Genomic DNA, 12,319 nt, shown 5'->3' with positions numbered 1-12,319 from the left:
GAAGGGATAAAACCCATTGGGTGCAGGTGGATCTTCAAGAAGAAGACGGACATGGATGAAAAGTTTAGTACATACAAAGCTAGGTTAGTAGCGAAAGGATATCGTCAAAAGCAATGAGTTGACTATGACGAGACTTTCTCTCCAGTAGCCATGTTCAAATCCATCAGAATATTGCTTGCAGTTGCCGCTCATTTTGACTATGAGATTTGGCAAATGGATATGAAAACAACTTTCCTAAATGGAAACCTGCTTGAGGATGTATATATGATGCAACCTGAAGGTTTCACGTCGAAGGATGCAACCAAGGTTTGCAAACTTCAAAGGTCCATTTATGGACTTAAGCAAGCATCTAGAAGCTGGAACAAACGTTTTGATGAAACCATAAAACAATTTGGTTTTGAACAAAACTCTGAAGAGGCTTGTGTTTACAAGAAGACAAGTGGGGAGCTCAGTCGTTTTCTTAGTACTATATGTTGATGATATACTACTTATGGGAAACGATGTTGCAATGTTGCAAACAGTAAAAGTTTGGTTATCAGGTAATTTCTCCATGAAAGATTTGGGAGAAGCAGGTTATATCTTGGGGATTAAGATCTATCGGGATAGATCGAAAAGGCTGCTTGGACTATCCCAGTCTACATATATTGACAAAGTCCTAAAGCGTTTTGACATGCATGAATCGAAAAGGGGTAACTTGCCAATGGTCCATGGTGTCAAGTTATCAAATGATCAGTGTCCTGAAACGGACAATGATAAGAAACGCATGGTAGTATTTCCTTACTCCAGTGCGATTGGTTCGATCAAGGGAATCCAGGATTTGATCATTGGATTGCTGTCAAGAACATTCTTAAGTATCTTAGAAGAACTAAAGACATGTTCCTCATATATGGACACGGAGAATTGAAAATTGAAGGATATTCAGATGCTAGTCATCTGATTGATGAAAATGATTATAGATCCCAATCAGGATACCAGTTTATCCTGAATGGAGGCTCAGCCAGTTGGAAGATTTCCAAGCAAGGAAGTGTTGCTTTCTCGCCGACTGAATCAGAGTACATCGTAGCTGCAGAAGCGGCAAAGGAGGCTGTTTGGATTAGGAAGTTCGTAACAAAACTAGGAGTGGTGCCTGACATTGTGAATCCCATTACTCTGTACTGTGATAACAATGGAGCCATTGCACAAGTAAAGGAACCACGGTCTCATAATGCATCTAAACATTATCTCAAGCGATATCATCTCATTAGGGAGATCATAGCCAGAGGAGATGTGAGAATAGAAAAGGTGCCTACTGAGGACAACGTTGCAGATCCGTTGACCAAGCCATTACCACAAAGAGCTCATGATAAACATCTTAGTTCTTCTGGTATTAGTTTCAGAAACAATTGGCTTTAGTCAAAGTGGGAGAATGTTGGAGTTTAGTGTCCTAAAGGCAATTGTTTTAGGATATTAATATTAATGCATAAATTGTTTATTTGATCATTTGTTTAATCAGATATATAGCATTAAAATGTAACTATATATAAAGGCACAAATCTTTCATAAAGAAAGTAACCCTAAGTTTATTTAAGTAGTTATAAAGTGTTTCTACAAGCATGAAGTGAGACTGTACTTTATAATAGACCAATAGACTTAAAGTTAACCCAAGTCAAGTAATATGTTATAGGGGTTGGCATATTACTGTTGAGACTTGCATGTAATAGTGTTTTCTGTCGAGACAGAAAGCTAATCTCACAAGCTTTAGATATTCAGATATCTAGACAGTTACATGGATCCGGTGAAGGAGTTCATTAGGATTGGGACCCGACTTGAGATAACATAATGGATTGATTTATCTAATGTGTCAACTGTTCATCTTATTGGTGTTAGTAGGTATAACTAATCCTCAGACTCAAACATTCGTTAATTAGTGATTCTGGATTATGGAGTCTGATACTTTCATTCTGTGCGAGCACGATCCAACAGGTGAGAGCCTGGGGTGTGTGAGAGCAGGGTTGGGTATCACACAAAGTAATTGCAGAATAGTTAATGTCAGATTGAGCATTCGTCACTCCCGATAAGTGGGAGATATATCCAAATGGCCGCTTGTGGTGAATTAACTGAAATCCTTGCAAGGTGATAGAGTTAAGAGTATAAATGAACATTTCACTTAACTTATCTTTTCAGAGTGAATTCAACATGTACAAGTAAAACCGGAATCTTCGTTATATGTAACATTGACAAGTTCCATGGTTATAAGGAATTGACCGACAAGATATAGTTGATGAAGGATCATATTATATTGTACCTAATGCAGAAAGGTTAACGTCAGTTATCAACCTGACTTCTTAATTGCTCTGGGGGAATATCATAGGTTCTGCTAGTAACAACTCGCGATGGTATTCCGTTATATATATGTTGGAATTAATCGTGATGAATAATTTCAAAGGATATATACGGCTAGTGGTAATAAAGAACTTAATGGGTCGCATATGGGGCTTGGAATCGGAGGACGAAAATGTAATTAGTGAGACATGTATATATGAGCCGAAATTTGTATATTAATTAGGGGATAAATTAATTTGATTAATAATTATAATTTGATTATGGTTATGAATTAAATTAAATTAAAGGATTATCTGATAATATTAATTAGAAGTTTTTATGTGATTGAAACTCTAATTAATTATCCTTAACATTAATTAATTATTAATTTGATTAATAATAATTATCTAGATATAATTAGTTATTATTTAGATAATAGTAAAGTGATTATTTAATTATCTAATTAGGATTCCTATTCGGAATAAGATCCTAATTAATTAATTACCTAACACAAGTAGGACTAGGGTTTTGAGAAGTCTATAAATAGACTCCCTAGCCTAGGAAATTCGGCCAACACAAAAAGAATAAGAGGAGGAATCGTTCCGTCGTCGTCTCGGCTAATTTACTTTATTTCTTACTCCCTCTTTGATCTCGTATCGATTTCTGTTAGAGGCAATCATTACGATTGCTATACTTTAAAGGTTGATTACTGATTAGTTTTGTTTTTCTGTGTTGAACAAAAATGTTCGTTGCTCACAGATTGATAATAAGAAGTTATGGGCCTTTCGTTTGCAACCGTAGATAGTTCTTCACCGAATGTATTACTTTCCATCCCTCTTTATATGAAATAACAATTAACAGATCTTGGAAAAAGGAAATAGATAAAATAGATAAAATTTTATTATACCGCTACGCCTAGGCTTGTCTATTTTCCTACAGAGGTTCCCGTGTTAGACGACAAACCCGAGAACTACGAAGAGGCTCTTACAAGTCCATATTCTAAGGCATGGCTTGAAGCCATGAATTCTGAAATGGATTCCATGTATACCAACCAAGTGTGGACTTTGGTTGATCCACCTGAAGGGATAAAACCCATTGGGTGCAGGTGGATCTTCAAAAAGAAGACAGACATGGATGGAAAGTTTAGCACCTACAAAGCTAGGTTAGTAGCGAAAGGATACCGTCAGAAACAAGGAGTTGATTATGACGAAACTTTCTCTCCAGTAGCCATGTCCAAATCAATCAGAATTATGCTCGCTATTGCCTTTCACTTTGATTATGAGATTTGGCAAATGGATGTGAAAACAACTTTCCTAAATGGAAACCTGTTTGAGGATGTATATATGATGCAACGTGAAGGTTCTACATCGAAGGATGCAACCAAGGTTTGCAAACTTCAAAGATCCATTTATGGACTCAAGCAAGCATCAAGGAGCTAGAACAAACGTTTTGATGAAACCATAAAACAATTTGGTTTCGAGCAAAACTGCGAAGAAGCTTGTATTTACAAGAAAATTAGTGGGAGCTCAGTTGCATTTCTCATACTATATATGGATGACATATTACTGATGGGAAATGACATAGCTCTACTACAGTCGGTGAAAGTATGGTTATCAGGTAACTTCTCTACGAAAGACGTTGGTGAAGCAGCTTATATATTAGGGATAAATATCTATAGAGATGGATCAAGAAGACTGTTTGGTCTTTCACAAGCTACATACATTGAAAAGGTGTTAAAGCGGTTTAACATGCTTGAATCGAAAAGAGGTAACTTACCCATGAGACATGGGATGAAGTTAAATAATCATCAGTGTCCTAAAACAAAAGATGATAAGAAATACAGGGCTATAATTCCGTATGCCAGTACGATTGGTTCGATTATGTATGATATGCTTTGCACTAGGCCTGATGTAGCATTCGCGTTAAGCATAACGAGTCGCTATCAAGGAAATCCAGGTGATGAACACTGGAATGCTGTCAAGAACATTCTTAAGTACTTGAGAAGGACTAAAGACATGTTCCTAGTGTACAGAGAAGGGGAGCTGAAAATAGAGGGATTTTCAGATGCCAGTCATCTCACAGATGAGAAGGATTTTAGATCCCAATCAGGATACATGTTTATCTTGAATGGGGGCGCGGTCAGTTGGAAGAGTTCCAAGCAGGGAAGAGTGTCTTTCTCTACGACCGAGTCTGAGTACATCGCAGCTGCGGAGGCAGGAAAGGAAGCGGTTTGGATTAAGAAGTTCATCACTGAACTAGGTGTGGTGCCTGACATTGTGAATCCTATTACTCTGTACTGTGATAACAATAGAGCCATTGCATAAGCAAAGGAACCAAGGTCTCATAATGCATCCAAGCATTACCTTAAGCGATACCACCTTATAAGGGAGATTGTTGTAAGAGGAGATGTGAGAATAGAAAGAGTACCTACAAAGGACAACGTAGCAGATCCGTTAACAAAACCCTTAACCCAGAAAGTACATGATTGTCATTTGAGTTCTACTAGGATAAGTTGTAAATACAATTGGCTTTAGTCCAAGTGGGAGTATGTTGGGGTTTAGTGTCCTATAGTCAATTGTTATAGGATATAAACCAGATGTAAATGAATTGTTCTTATATATCATTTGTTTTAATAAGATATGGTTTTTCAAACTATATAAAGGCAATTACTTTTAAGAACTAAATAAGTCTAATAAAAGGAAATCCCTGAGTTTATTTAAAGTGATTATAAAGTGTTCATACAAGCATGAAGTGAGACAAAACATTATAATAAACTAATAAACTTAAAACCACCCCAAGTCAAGTAATATGTTTTGAATAGGGATTGACATAATACTATAGAGACTTGTATGTAAGAATGTTTTCTGTCGAGAAAGAGAGCTGATCTCACAAGCTTCAGATATGTGGATATCTGGACAGTTACATGAATCCACTAAAGGAGTTTATTAGGATTGGGGACCCGACTTGAGATAACAGGATGGATGGATTTATCTTGTGTCACCTGTTCATCACATTGGTATTAACAGGTATAAGTAATCCTCAGACTCAAAGGAATGTTAATTAGTTATTATGGATTATGAAATGTGATACTTTGACTTTGTTCAAACACGATCCATAACAGAGATGACTCTGGGGTGTGTGCGGGCAGACGTTGGGTATCACAGGAAGTAATTGCAGAATAGTTAGCATTGGATTGAGCATTCGTCACTCCTGATAAATGGGAGATATGTCCAAGGATCGCTTGTGGAAGACTTGACTCTAAATCCTTGCAAGGTGATAGCTTAAGACTTGAAATAGAGATTTCACTTAACCTATCTATTCAGAGTTAATTCGGCATGTACAAGTAAAACGAACGTCTCGCTATATATGACTTGACATAATCCATAGTCATAAGATTCAGTTCAAGGATGTAGTTGATAAAGGATCGAATTATACTATAACTAATACGGAAAGGTCAACGACGGAATCAACCTGTCTTCTTATGGCTTTGGGGGAATGTTTACGGTTCTACTATTCACAGTCCACGCACTCATTCCGTTATACAAAGATTAAATGTAATTTTGGGAAATTAATTTAATGGTTATATACGGTTAGTAGTAATAAGAATCTAATGGGTCACACATACGACTTAGAACCAAAAAGAGGAATGGATAGTAATTAATGGATGGAAACCCAACTTAGTCCACTAAGGCCCATTTAGATAGGGGGGCGAAATTCATGTGTCAAAAAACATGTGGGAATTAATTTAATTTTGACAATTGTAATTAGATTATAATTGTGGATTAAATTAATTATAGGATAACTAAGTTATGAGGTTTATTGTGATTAAATTGATTCTAATTATTATCCTATCAAATAAGTTAATATTATCTTTATATTTCGATATAATTATAGATAATAATAGAGTATTATTTGGAATAAAACTCTTAATAAGTAACCTAATTCTATCGAACTAGGGTTTAGATACAAGAGGTTATTTATACCCCCTCTAATGCAAATTTTGACCAACTCTTATCCCGTGTAGAGTGAGATTTTCAACCCCCTACCGTAGAGGATGAAATTGCACCGCTTCTTTCTATTCGATTGATTTTATCTCTTCCTTTTTCTTTTTGATCTTGTGTTGATTTATTAGAGACAATCTCTATTGATTGTTTTCTTGGTTGAGATTCTAACTTACTTTGATCTTGTGTTTTTCTTTGTGCTCGTGAACTCGGAACTAGAGTTGAGGGCACTTCGTTAGCAGCGGTAGATAGTACATCAAATAAGGTATTTCCTTCTATCCTTCTTTGTATGAAATAATGATTAACAGATCTTGGTTTAAGGAAATAGGTAAAAAAAATTGTATTTCCGCTGCCCTACGATTGCCTATTTTCCTTCAATTACTACTAGTCGTATATAGTCATTGAATTAATTTCTCCAAATTATATTCAACCGATTATATAACGAAATGAGTGCGCGGACTCTGAACGTTCCCCCAGGATAATAAGAAAACAGGTTGATTCCGTCGTTTATCTTTCTATATTAGTTCCAGTATAATTCGATCCTTCATCAACTATATCCTTTAAATGAATCTATAACTATGGATTGTGTTAAGTTACATATAATGAGACGTTTGTTTTACTTATTAAGGTAGAATTAACTCTGAATAGATATGTTAAGTGAAATCTCCATTTCAACTCTTAACATTATCACCTTGAAAGGATTTCAAGTGAATTCTCCACAAGAGGCTCATGGATATATCTCCCATTTATCAAGAGTGACAAATGCTCAATCTAATATTAACTATCCCGTAATTACTTTATGTGACACCCAACGCCTGACGCACACACCCCAAATCATTCCTATTATGGATCGTGATTGCACAGAGTCAAAGCATCACACTCCATAATCCAGAATCACTAATTAATATCTATTTGAGTCTGAGGATTACTTATACATGCTAATACCATTTGAGACAAACAGGTGACATATGATAAATCCATCCATCCTGTTATCTCAAGTTGGGTCCTCAATCCTAATGAACTCCTTCACCGGATCTATGTAACTGCCTAGATATCTCCATATCTGAAGATTGTGAGACCAACTTTCTGTTCACAATAGAAGACATTATTACATGCAAGTCTCAAGAACATTATGTTAACCCCCTAAACATATTGCTTGACTTGAAGTGGCTTTAAGTTTATTAGTTTATCATAAAGTTTAGTCTAACTTCATGCTTGTATGAACACTTTATAATCACTTTAAATAAACTTTGGGATTTCCTTTTATTTAACTTTAGTTAGTTCTTAATAAAATATGAATGCCTTTATATATAGTTAAACATACCATATCTTATTAAAAATAACTGATTAAAGGACAATTCATTTACAAGTATTTATATCCTAAAACAACTGTATATAGGACATAAAAACCCAAGGTTCTCCCACTTGGACTAAAACCAATTGTTTCTGAAACTAATCCCAGTAGAATTCAAATGACGATCATGGACTTTTTGGGTCAAAGGCTTTGTCAGTGGATCTGCAACATCGTCCTCGATGGGCACTCTTTCTATTCTCACATCTCATCTGGCTAGAAGCTCCCTGACTAGGTGGTATCGCTTAAGGTAATGCTTGGATGCATTATGAGACCGTGGTTCCTTTGCTTGTGCAATAGCTCCATTGTTATCACAGTACAAAGTAATGAGATTTACAATGTCAGACACCACTCCTGGTTCAGTCACGAACTTCTGTTCTTCACTAAATTGTCAATTCTAAAGTCATTACACTTTTAGAATTGACATTTTGGGTCAAATCTACTTCAAAATTGGTGGTTTTCGGCTCGGTCTAGTGGAATACCACATTCTGTTTGTTTGAGGTCTCTTGCTGCACAGGTCTGGATTGCTGCTCAAGTCACAATCACGCGTACATTGGCCTACTTCACACCAAAACTGGAAAAGCGTTTCAGATGTAACTTCTAAAGGGTTTTAAAAGCCCATTCCCTACTGATTGCTCTCTGTTTCCTTACTTTTATACTTTTTCCATTGTTTTCTGATTCTGACACTAAAACAAAGGGTCTTCCCGGAATTCAGTCCTCGATCGAAGGTATGATCTTCGATCGGGGACCTATGTTAACGATAGGGGTGAGCATCAGTTCGGTTCGGTTACTAACCAAACCGAGTTTTTGGTTAACCGAACCAAATAAGATTGGTAGCTGAATTTTATTCAATCGAAAATTTCTGGTTCGATTCGGTTACTGGCCGAATAGCTGAAAACTCATAATATTTAATTTTTTGTATATTTTTGTTAATTGGTTTTCAAATAATGCTCTTATATAAAAGTTACAATCGAAAAAATTAAAAACTAATGAATCAAAATTTATATATATAAAGATAAAAGCATATTTTTTAGGAGTTGGATTTTATATTTTATAAGTTATTTATATATGTAAAAATAAAATTATATTTTTTATATTTATATAATAAGTTCGGTTCGGTTATCGGTTATACCAATATATTTTTTCAGTAACCGAACCAATAACCGATTACCAAACTAAACTAAAATTAAAACCAAACCGAACCAGAATGTGAAAATAACCGAACCAAACTAAAACTTCGGTTCGGTTATCGGGTTGGTAATCGATTACCGGTTATTTTGCTCACCCCTACTTACCGATCGGGGATCTTCTCAAATCAGTAATAGGGAACAGACGGGCATATCCATGTTTTTTTATCCGGATAGTGTAGGTTTCTATTTTGGTAAATTTACTATTTCTGACATTTTACAAATGAAGATAAAAGGAATCCCGGATATAAGGGTATTTTGGGTATTTCTATTAAAATCTACTTAGATGAATAAATTAGGTTTCAGAATAATTGCATGTTGACGTGTTAGATCTGTCATGACCCAACCCAGGCCATGACTGCCGCATAAATTAAATTAACTTTAACCTATGCTAGCCTTAATTCTGAACTAATGGAAATTCCAAAATTAACTAACAGAATATCAATTCGTTGAAATTACATCATAAACCTTAAAGGAACCTAACTATTCAAGTCAAATCTCAATAATCAAAAGTCTCCAAAAATAATATAAAGCTAAATTATTAAGTAGTCTCCTTCAACATCAATCCAAGGGTTACCTCACGAACAGGAACCTTAATCTGAAAAAGAAAGATTCAACGTGGTATGAGATTTTCGTCTATACGAGCGAAAACCTCAGTGAGCAGTAGCTATAGCACACAACAGAAAAGGAACCGGGGAGGCATGCTGATACTCTTAAATCATGACCATTACAGTTCAAAATATAGTATTTCAAAACCAGCTAAACTAAAGGGTCAATATAAGATGATCAATTCAAATACTAGTAATCAATTGTCAAACATAATAGTGAAGCCCTTCAAAATATTTCAAATATTAGAATAATCAGGAAATAAGGCAAAAGCTTTAAAACACATGGTACAATGTAATAGAGTGGTGATACTGCAAACCACCAGGGCCAGATAAAAGCTAAGCGCGCTACCAATAACAGATACAGATAACAGATATTTGCCTTCACCGATCTTATGCATGATTCTAATATTGACGCAACTGACGACAAAACCGACAACTGACATAATGACTCGAAGACAGATGCAAAGTCCTAATGTTATGAAGATCGGTGAGAGGCAAGATAACAGATGCAGATATACTGAGCACCTATACCAGTTTGAAAATATATAGTATAGATACATATATATGTCAGAAAAATCATAACTAACTGAACGAATTATCAGATTTCTAAATAAAAGTAATAACCGCGATAATTCGCGTATCAGAAATGTCAAATCGTATCAAATCAGATTTTAATAATTTCATTGTAACTGATAATAAAACAAATCAAATCTAAAGGGTTGTTCCCAGAATATACGCTCTAATACTAAGGATATTTAGTAAACAGAAGGTTCAAATCTACGCTTTTATAAATGAAACATATAATCAAATGTCAATTTTTGATAAACAATTTGATATTTCAATCAAACAGTGTCGTGTACTATAATTACCACTCACCTGGAATTTAAACAGAAGCAAGAACCGTAAAGCTCGTCTCTCAATCAACTGAAGGAGTATCAGAATTTCCTATTGGTTCACAAAGGGAGAATGAATTAATACTAAGCTTAATCATATCTTATCTAATAGGGACCATTAACATATTAGGGGAGAATTAATTAAACCTTAATGAATCACCAATTAAGAGAATTCAAAACCATAAAACCAACACTAATAATATGAAAACAATTTGAAAAAAAAGTTGAAAACTCAAAGCACCCAACTCTCAATTAAAACCAAATTTCCGTTATATAAAATATTCAATGTGAAGAAACCATGATTTGGATGCACAACACCAAAATGGTGTAATTACAATTCTTGAATTCCATTTGTACCCATCATATCCTAATAAAATAAAATCAAAATTTATATCTTTGAACTAAATGTAAAACCCATTAACTTATATGGGACAAAACAAACAGGACAAAAATCAATTTCATAAAAAACGTGAAGTACAGATGGATGGCTCTCCGTAGAAGACCGCCGATTCCACACAGCTCATTAGTTTTTTTTACTATTATTATTTTAATAACAAAAGAAGGATCTCTAATATTAATAGCATAGATGAGTAAAAGGAAGAAAAGGTAAAATCACTTACTTGTATATCACAAATAGGAATTATTTATGGAAGAACAGGTCTGCCAAAAGCTTTGGTTTCAAAAGTTCAAACATGATTTAAGAATGAGGAGGTTGCGGCTGCTCCCTCTAAAGAAGTTTTATATATTTTAGGTTTTCTAAAATAATTAAGTTATTTATAAAATATAATTAAAAAAAATAAGATGGTATTTTCGTAATATTTTATAAAAAACAATACTATTTTCAAAAGTACTTTAAAAAACCTGATATTACAATCTTCCCCCCTAAAATGATTTCGGTCCCCGAATTAAAATTTATAAGGACACTAACCTGAAATATCAAACAAATGAGGGTATCTAATTCGCATCTCGGATTCAGTCTCCCAAGTGGCTTCACTACTAGAGTGGTTTTTCCAAAGAACTTTAACTAAAGGAATTTCTTTTGAACGCAGCTTTCGAACTTGATTGTCTAGGATGCCGACGGGTTGTTCTTCATATGATAGGTCATCTCTAATTTGGATAGTTTGAGGTTGCAAGACATGGGAAACATCTGGAATATATTTCCTAAGCATCGATATATGGAATACAGGGTGAACCTTAGAGAAATCAGGTGGAAGAGCTAACCGATATGCAACTGAACCAATCCTTTCAAGAATCTCAAACGGACCTACATATCGTGGACTCAACTTTCCCTTCTTGCCAAACCGCAAGATTCCTTTCATCGGAGAGACCTTAAGAAACACATGATCACCGATCTGAAATTCTACATTCTTACGTCTTGGATCAACATAACTCTTTTGAGTACTTGGAGCTGTCAACAGTCTCTCACGGATAACACGAACTTTGTCTGAAGTCAACTATATCAACTCGGGTCTAGTGAGTCTCCTTTCTCCAACCTCATCCCAACAAATCGGTGATCGACACTTACGACCATACAAAGCTTCATAAGGTGCCATCTCAATGCTAGCTTGATAGCTATTGTTATAGGCAAACTCTACCAAAGGTAAATGATGATCCCAATTTTGACCAAAATCAAAGATACAAGCTCGAAGCACATCCTCTAGAGTTTGAATAGTCCTTTCTGACTGACCGTCGGTCTGAGGATGAAACGCTGTGCTAAACTGAAGTCTTGTACCTAGCTGTTAGACGAGGTGTCGCGGCCTAATCTCCCGGGCGGACCGGGGGGTGGACACCTCATGGCGACGTAAGCGGTGATTGGTGCCGAAAGCAACCAATCGTGGAATCAAGCTACTCGGCAGGACCGGAGCTCGGAGATATGGAAGAGTCGCCACCCACGAATGGGAAAATGAACATCGATCCCTTGCGGGAGACCGGTGTGGGTTCGGGAAACTTAGGTACGAGCCGAGAAGGCTAGCTCCTT

This window comes from Euphorbia lathyris, chromosome 5 (assembly GCF_963576675.1).
Source record: "Euphorbia lathyris chromosome 5, ddEupLath1.1, whole genome shotgun sequence".
NCBI classification, from domain to species: domain Eukaryota; kingdom Viridiplantae; phylum Streptophyta; class Magnoliopsida; order Malpighiales; family Euphorbiaceae; genus Euphorbia; species Euphorbia lathyris.
This window is presented reverse-complemented; position numbering follows the sequence as displayed.